Genomic DNA, 9376 nt, shown 5'->3' with positions numbered 1-9376 from the left:
AAAATAATTAATATTGGATGTATGCTGAAAATGTTTTTATTTTTATCAATATAAAACAATACAAATCATTCATTGTTGTTTATTCACACATTTAAAGCTTTATTTCTTCACAATAAAAGAAATTTAATATGTACGATTAGGGTTATTCTATAAATAGTTTTTAATATTCTGAAATAATGAGGAATAACATGCTAAGTGGTAATGACAACAGAAAACATTTTATTTTAAAATACACATGCTATTGTCACTGCCTTTATAAAATTTTGTTATTGTCAGGTTTCAAGACTGTATGAAGAATGTCATTGGGGTAAGGCAGGCCGAGAAGGCACTTATTGCTGGTACAATGTTCTCATCTGAACAAGCTGCCCAGATTGGGCTCGTTGATGAGCTAGCAACTGATAAGGAAGATCTCCTGAAGAAGGCACATAACTTTTTAGATGGGCAATTGGGGCTCCCACGTAAGTCAAGTTTAAATAAATTTATTGCAATGGGTTTGCTTGACCTTATTTAGACTGTTCCTAATAATCGTCTTTGTTTTATTATTAATTTTTTATTGAAGATACTAAATAAATTAACCATTGTCTTTTTTTGTATATATTTTTTAATACATTTTAGAAATTTGTATTTATACATGTGTGACCAATGTTTCAATATATCATATCCTTCCTCCAGAATTTTTATCATTAATTATCATTATTTTACACAAGGATCCTCATACTAATCTCATAAACTATGATAGACTATAATTCTAAAAGTAATAAAATAATTATTTATTTTTGTTGAGATTTCCTCCATGTAACTTTACTTATTTTTTTCGGATAATTTATCTAATATTTATTGTTTAGAACAGAAATCCTCATTAAATCATGATTTATTAATTAAATTTTATGATGTCCTCAAAATTATTACATCATCAGACAGCTTTTCACAAATAAGCTTTAATAATATTATTTCGTATTATTTTCTGAGGTAATAAAGTAACTTATCAAGCATTTTATAAAAATCCTGGACATTAATATAGGGATAAATAAAGTACACTGAAGACACTTTGGAAGGTTAGACTCTCCACACTGCAAATTCTCTTGATCCTTATTTGACGAGTGGATTTTATTTTTTATTAGTTATTCTAGTGGTTTTAGTTTAGCTCCGTTCAACCAGTTGAGTATTATTAGAAATTATTTTCCTTCAATTCCTTTAATGTCTTTCTTGCTTAGTGCATGTGACGCTTGTTTTGTGTGTGTCATACTAGTTTCCTTAGTAAAATGTTAGCATCATATGTACACCGAGTTATTTTTTTAGCTCTGGCAAGAAGAACTGTGAAAGTTGGTTTCCGGAAGGACACTCTCAGCCAACTGGTCAATGGTAGGGAAGCAGATACTAAATATTTTATTGACTTCATTTTCCAACCAAAAGTTCAAGAAAGTTTGGAAATGTACCTCCAATCGCTCAAGAAAAAATAACTCCATTTCAATGTACGATTAGCTTTTATCTTATTTTTATATATTTATGATTTTGCTTAGATTGGAAAAGAAAAATCAATCAAAAAATAATATTGATGTGTCATATATTTTTTACATGTTTTTTATTAAATAGAAGACTGTTTTAATTTAGATTTCTGAAGCCTTTTATGACCATTCTCTATAAAAATTCAAATATTTTTAAAATTTTATTATAAATATTTATATATGTTACAAATATTTCTATTGTTGTATATTTTATAAGTATTGTTTATTTTTCAAGAAAACATATTGTATAATACATATATATTCTCTTTGATGTTTTATTTACGATTATTTAAAATAACACACCTAATGCTGACTGATATTTCTGGGCTGTATTGAATAAAAATATTTGCTAAATAATGGCTAATTCATTTTGAAACGGATATTTTAGTAAACAAAAGACCTGGTCCAATTTTTTTTTAGAACAAACTTTGGTTTCTCTTGATAATAATAGAAATACAAAAATGAGTACCTCATTCATTCAGAGAATGAAGAAACTACCTAAGTTTATCTATACCTTACTAATTATGATTAAATACCTATACAATATACGTAATTAATAGTTAATATCAGAAGTTAGCTCTTTTCAGTAACCGTTTCTTCATCTTTTACGGATCTCTAGTCTAACATTGGATTTTGGCCTCCTAAACCATTTACTCTCACTCTCCTCTTTTCAAAGCCTTTCTCCTCCAGTTACTCTAAGTTTCCTAAGGTCCTCCTGCAATTCCTTTTAGCAGCTTTATAATAACTTTATATAAGTAGATATATAATATATAAGTAGAACTCTACTGTATATTTTAATAAATTCAGTGTAGAATACCAGTACCTTGTGTTTATCTGAAACATGTACTACTTATTCTAATATTGAATATCCCTAAAACTATTTTTTTTATTTATTTTTTTTATTTATTTGTTTTATTTTTTATTTTACTGTTACTGAAAAAATAATACCTAGCATTAAAATACTTAGCCTTCATATTTTCTTTTTTAAAGATGTTAACGCTTTTGTTTTTTTAGCACAAGTGCATTTTACCCTATTCTATTTAATGATTTAAAATGTCTAAAATTAAAAAAAAAGTAAATAGTGAAGTTATACTGTTGTGGAGCTGTGAACTAGTTATGTAGTGGGATCTTCCTGCGCCACGTTTCCTCTAACTATTAATGCATTAAACATGATAATACAGACCTTTGATACTAGGCTGATAATGGTCTTCACAATCTAAAAAATTATAATATAAATTAAAAAATTGTAGGAAGAAGGAAAAAGCTTTTATTTAAGAGTTAATTTTGGAGATATCGACAAATACTTTATTATATTTAACACAATACCTAAACTTTCACATAGTTGGTCGATGTACGACATGTCTCAATCTCACAAGAGGAGATCATAACACAAAAAAAGCCCATCATTCCCAAACGGACCCGCCCCGCTAGGACCCCTGGGGAGCGACGATCCTATATCACTTTTGAAATATTAGCTTAAAATGGAAAGAGGGAACTTTAAGATAGTTAAAGTGAGCGATATTTAAAAAGTGCCAGAAATTGAAAAGCAATATTTAAAAAGCGCCAGAAATTGAAAAACGACATCAATAGATAGATGCATGATAAATTGAGTTGAGTTCAAATATATAATAAAAGTGTTTTCCTTTTTCAGTAACTTTATTTCCTTGCAGAAAAAAAATTAAGTATATTCTGCAATGGTGAATAAGTTTTGTTATATTGGAAAAACTTCTTCTGTTGTTGGTATCCCCTTAACCCAGCAGGAGTTTTGTGTTGCCTAAGAGGTGTCCTGTGAGCATTTAACTCCTGTGAGCATGGTAGACAATTTGTACTACTTTTTTTTAAATATATAATTGTATGTGATGATGAAAAAAATCTGTACGATTACATTGAATGGAAATTGAAATCGTAAATTATAGCTCTTCCATCAGGGACTGAAGAATCCAGATTCTGTAAAATATCAAAGATTTTCTTACCTCGGTTCATGATTTAAAATAAGAAAGGTAGGTGGTATCCACGTGAGCAAAATACTCAAATGATAAAAAAAAATTATGTTAGAAGTGTACTAGTGAGAGAAATGCTCAGTCTTACCATTGCAATGAGGCCAGAGCAAAACTTAATTGAGAACAGCTGGGGAGGTAAAATAGGGAGTAATACAAACAAGCTGTAATATCAACATCAAAGGTTTAACGGTAGCTAGACAAAAGTATAAACAAAACAGATGAAATACCATGAAAATACAGACGTTTATTTCCCAATATGAGCAAAACGATCAAGGCAACACCTCTCCCAGGCTAAACTGGTTACCTTACAGTTCATGTGGTGCTGTGAATAATGGTAAGACTGTTTCAATTACTTTCTGAACTACATGAAACTATTTGAAAGTTTTCAAAACAAATGAATTTCATTCAAAATAATAAAATATTGGTACTAGTGAATATTTCTGAGAATAACCAGTGTTCCTGTTAACCACCTCAACTATCATTCAGCTTTCTTTGTTGGTTTCTTCTTTAATTTCTTTTTTCCTTATTTTCTTTTAATGTGTTATTTCTATACTTCTTTTTATTTATATTTGTTATTTTTCTTGTGTTTTTATCTGGATAATTTGAGAATTTCCTTCTATAGAAGAAGCTATGAAATAATCAAGTACATACATGTATATGTTATAAGATGTATATATCATTTAAGTACATTTACAAAATATTCAGTTTCTCCCAATAAATGAAAAGTGATTTACACCACTTAAATACTCATAGTTCATATATCATTAAATTGAATAATTATCATACAGTGGTGTTTAGATTCAAAATGAATTCATAATAAAATAACTTGTAGCATAGATACAAAAATGTTTGTTTTTAAGTATGTCCTGGGTGTCTACATTAGTTTGTTATGTATTTAATAAATATAGATATATTTATTTAAAAACTATTTTCCACTCAAATGTTTCTGCAAGTCACTAGATGCGAAAAAAAAATATATGAATCATTGTTTAGTTGTCATATCTTCAACAAGACTAACTGTATTGATAAAGCTCTTACAATTTAGCAAGTAAGCAATCAATGTCTTCAAGGGTGAAGGAGGCAACTAACCATGGATCCTAAAGTACAAGAGGCTGCAGGTTTGATACTTTTTCTTTCTCAGATAAATTTCTGAGAATACATAAAATAATAGAAACAGCAATAATCATGTAATAAAAAAAAAAAGAAGAAACATTGAAGATATTGTTCTCGGCCTCAGTCCTTTTAGCTATGCCATTGTCTTTGTTACTGAAGTTCAGTTAGAATAAGTGTCAAATATGAAGAAGTTATTTTTACTACTTGTAACAACCATGATAGTTCCCCTTGTAAACATGATAGTGGTTACACTTTGCAGTCACCTGGTAAGATGTGCAATTCCTTCCTACTGTACAAACCAAGAGTGATTACTCTTGATTTTGTGCTTCACCTTGAGGATTAGCTTATATGAGAAAATCATGCAAGTCTAAAACAAGAAATTGAGTAATTATTAATCGGCTCATAGCTCAGCGATGAAATAAAGTTTCCAAATATTTTTTTTTTTTATCTATGTAGGTACAAGCAACTCCTAATTTCATGATCATCTATTATTCCTACTATTGAATTAATATATGTGATTGCCAGGGATAATTCATATGTGAAAAAAGTAGAAAATATCAACCTCTTATAGTCAATATTGAGGGAGGAGACAGGAAATAAAAAAATTTTCAACAATTTTGACCGTATTTCCCCAAAGCAGCATAGTTCAGCCAATAAACTGTGTTGTTTTCGTTAAGTTGTGCTTCTCTCCAATAAGGGCAGTTCTTAAAGATTCTAATGCTAATGTGGCAACGTCATCCTACGTTGATTTATTTTTATTGAAATCATTGGCAGCCGTTTTCACCACGAATTCCAGTGATTGTGTGGTTTTATTGAACGTAAACCCTACACTCTACTCTATAGCTATAGTGTATTGCCATACGCTTACTTCACAAATACTATCTAAGTTGTAAAATCTGAAGTGTTACATCTCAAAATTGGCTACAAGCTACACCCGAACTTGTGTCTCTGATTTAGGAAAAGGAGATGTACTTTATAGGAGATAGCGTTGGTACTAGAATTATAACATAAATCGAGGATGAGAAAATAGTTTCTGATTGACAATTGCAGTGCTGTATTTCAGAATTGTAAATTTCGGAGTCCTAACACTCTTTGTGTTACCCCTCGTATTATTCTTCAGTAAGTTCAACCTGTGACTAATTGTTGCCTGAGATCCATGAGTTGACCGAGAGCAGATAAAACTGTTAGTAAAAACTTGCCAAAGTTAAGAAATTCAGAAAAGGTATTTGTGAACTATTGGACTACACAAGATGGCACCAGTTATAGAAGGGTAGTTGTCCTTCAAAATGACCAAGAAGATTGCTTGCAGTGCAACGCACAACGATATCTACCACTGATACTTATTTTAATACACAGCCGTTCCAAGGGTCATCTCTTACAACACATTTCATATCTATCACACGCTAGATGTACTACATTTCCACATAGCGATTATCTGTTTAAGTATCAATATCAGAAAATATCTTTTTCTTTTTTGTTATTTATCACTAATTACAACGATTGCGCAGTGGTCAAAATTTGACCAGAAAAAAAATCCACTCACAGGACTTACCTACCACTTTGGCTACTGGATCAAGCAAAAATTATTTGCTATTTCTTTGTTATTATTGGTTCGAGTTATAATTGTCTTTAATATAGCTTATTAGAAAATTTCTTTTCTTTTATATTTCTGCATTATTTATGAACAATTTCTAATTATAATTAATAATATTAAATTACTACTATTCTTATTTCATTTGACTTTTTAAGTCTGACGAATAGGCTTGTATTCCTTTTAGTCTTGATACTTTTTTTGTTTAAAAAATAACATAGTATGCAATGTTCGGGGGCATCTATAGTTTTCGATTTATTTTAATAACTAGTGACAAGTGAACCGGTTTCCATGGGAACCTGCACAAATTACATTTAAAATACGTCTGCCTAGTAAATGTAAAGAAAATTCATAATAATCAGCTAATATTTCCGAGCAAGAGAAAGAATAGTAAACGGAAGCTAATCTGATAATAAAACTTATATTACGAAATATTTCAGTTCTTTAGGAATTAGTCACGTTCGACACATAAACCTCGAACAGTGCGAGGCTTCCTTCTTTCCGTGTCAGTTATTGTTAAGAACTAAAAATTAAATCCTCTATAAGGTTAGTTGTATAGGGTGTTTTTTTAAGCCCGATAGAACTTGAAATTGTAAAAAATAACACAAAAAATTAAATTGTAATCAAAATTTTTTTTTTATTCGAAAGATCAATACGTGACATTAACATTTGAAAATGATTTCGGGCATATGGGCACCGCGGCTGTTCTTGACGAAGCGCATTCTGTAAAATTGTGTTCAGCGATGAGGCGCATTTTTGGCTTAACGGGTTTGTTAATAAGCAAAATTGCCGCATATGGTCGTGCGATTTGACACCTCTCGATTATTTCCTGTGGGGCTACGTGAAGTCACTGGTTTATGCTGATAAACCAGCAACAATTGACGCCTTGGAGGCCAGCATTGTTCGTGTTATTCGTGACATACGGCCAGCAGTGCTCGAAAAAGTGGCCCAAAATTGGACGTCCAGAATGCGCTTCGTCAAGAACAGCCGCGGTGCCCATATGCCCGAAATCATTTTCAAATGTTAATGTCACGTATTGATCTTTCGAATAAAAAAAAAATTTTGATTACAATTTAATTTTTTGTGTTATTTTTTACAATTTCAAGTTCTATCGGGCTTAAAAAAACACCCTATATATTATGATGATCATTAGAGCATTATAAATTAAGCCGATCTCCGCAATTTCAGCTGGAGTTGGTCATCTAAATTTTTGAAACTAATCACACAAATCAACCCATAAAATGTGTAACTTAATTACTGTTTATAGACGATTGACCTCATGTGAATTAGAAGATGGTCAGGAAGCAGTAAAAAATAAACAAATAATAGATTCCAACTATTTATTTATTAACAGCGAAAACTTCAACCCGCACTCCAGGGGCCTGTTTTATAATGAAAGCTAATAGTATTAGTCCATAAATGCAAGTACATAAACTATAAAGTACAAGCACTAATACATTTTGTTACATAATAGGGACGACAATTAGTGATTTTACTCTGCTGCAGCTCACATCTAACGCTTCGCCGAATCAATTTTCATAACATCATACATATTATAGGCTATTACTTCATTAGTTTTTTAATCTCCAGGTCGCTGTACATCATTATTTTAAATTATCATAAATCACTCGATTCTTATTCCTTTGGCCTGTCCGTATATATTTTTACTTTGAAGAGCCTGTGTGAGAAAAATGGACACATCCGAGGAAAAAGAAAATCCTCCAACGCAATATACTTCTTACAAGAACCCATTTTATCCCAGTACTACGATCCGATATTCATCGTTTTATCAAAAAGAGACTTAGTCTTCTAAGTTAATTACTTTACGGTTTTTAGCCTGTTTACACTCCTTTAGTCAATTTAGTTTACAATCAGTAGCCATAGTCATATTATAGGAAATAACTAATGGTGTAATCGGCTCACGTGACTCATTTCTTGTCGCCAAGTATCTTATAATCTTGTATCATTAGGAATCAATATGTTATTGTTTCATGTTTTGTTATGGATGGCTTATTATATTGAGGACATGGATTTTTTGAAGCTAAAGATAACTGTTATCACCTGTTGAAGCTGAAATTCTCATTCCTTTGTCATTATCTCTTAACAGTCAACAAACTCCATGAGATGCATGACAGAGGAATAGGGTCTTCTAATAAACCATAGGCTCGGGAGAGGGAGAAGGTTTAGAACAATCATTGGAAATTGAATATTTTATTATAGAATTTGTGAATATATATTTTTTTTCGGTTTTGTATTTTTTCAATTCTCGTATAATATTCTGCATTTGAAAGAAAAAAATACGATTATACTAAAAATAAACTTTTTCTGGATAAAATGTTGACATTCCTCATTCCTTTGTGTCATTAGTTATTGCGTGTTCAATAACGAGAAGGCGAAACACTTCTATAAATGAAAGTTGGCAGAAAACAACACAATAAATGTGAGGCATTTTCATGTAGTAAAATACCTTCCTCATCGACTTACCATGCTAATTTTTACCTAACTTTTTTTTATTCTTGTATGCTTAGATGGAAATTTCATTTTTCCATATTAAAAAAAAAATCGCGTATAGGCTAGTCTAGTGGGGATTAACGCATCCGGGTTCCTTTGTTCAGTACACAACACCGATGCACACCACATACTTACACTAATATAAGGTCACTTTCAGTACACACCATAGGGTCGCCTTCCATACCGGATGGGGTAGCAAGTTAGGGTGCTCTCAGAAGGCAGCCCCTCCATCCTTGACTCGGAGACAGTGGGCCGATAACCTGCTGAGGGTTCGCCATGATGACATCCCAAATAAGGTCCTATTCGAGCAATTATGTGGAAAGAGAAGAGAAGGGAGGCCGAATATGAGGTGGTTGAAAGTTGAATCAATGGATGCTCGGGTCCTTCTGGGAACCCGAAACTGGAGAGTTGCAGCAGAAGACAGGAAGGTCTGGCGGAAGCTACTAGAGGAGGCCCAGGCTCGTTAATGGGCTGTCAAGCCAATTATGATGATGGAAAAAAATTTCCCTCGTCGGTCAATTACCCGCATTTTTTTTCATATTCCAATCCCGTTCCATGGGCAATACTGTTGTTGTTGTTGTTGATTTTTTGCTTAAAGGCGTAAAACCCTCTGGTCATCAACGCCTATGGGATGATAAAAGTAAAAAAAAAAAAAA

At 31.7% G+C, this 9376-nt stretch overlaps 2 long non-coding RNA genes across 3 annotated transcripts in view; one reads left to right on the top strand and one right to left on the bottom strand.

The window, feature by feature from the left end:
* The first annotated feature begins 278 nt into the window (after nt 1-278).
* Nucleotides 279-1610, top strand: LOC106690735 (uncharacterized). Its single transcript, XR_010842676.1, has 2 exons — nt 279-458; nt 1300-1610. It is a non-coding gene; the product is annotated as an uncharacterized lncRNA (long non-coding RNA).
* A 331-nt stretch (nt 1611-1941) lies between these two features.
* Nucleotides 1942-9376, bottom strand: part of LOC106690734 (uncharacterized) — a 27693-nt gene continuing 20258 nt past the window's right edge. For both annotated transcript variants that reach the window (XR_010842678.1, XR_010842677.1), the window contains exon 3: nt 1942-2721. This is a non-coding gene — a long non-coding RNA (uncharacterized lncRNA). The remainder of the gene's footprint in view (nt 2722-9376) is intronic.

Source organism: Halyomorpha halys, unplaced genomic scaffold (genome assembly GCF_000696795.3).
Source record: "Halyomorpha halys isolate HHAL.00 unplaced genomic scaffold, Hhal_1.1 Scaffold1848.1, whole genome shotgun sequence".
Lineage (NCBI taxonomy): Eukaryota > Metazoa > Arthropoda > Insecta > Hemiptera > Pentatomidae > Halyomorpha > Halyomorpha halys.
Note: the sequence above shows the minus strand (reverse complement) of the source record. Positions and strands in the feature narration are given on the sequence as shown.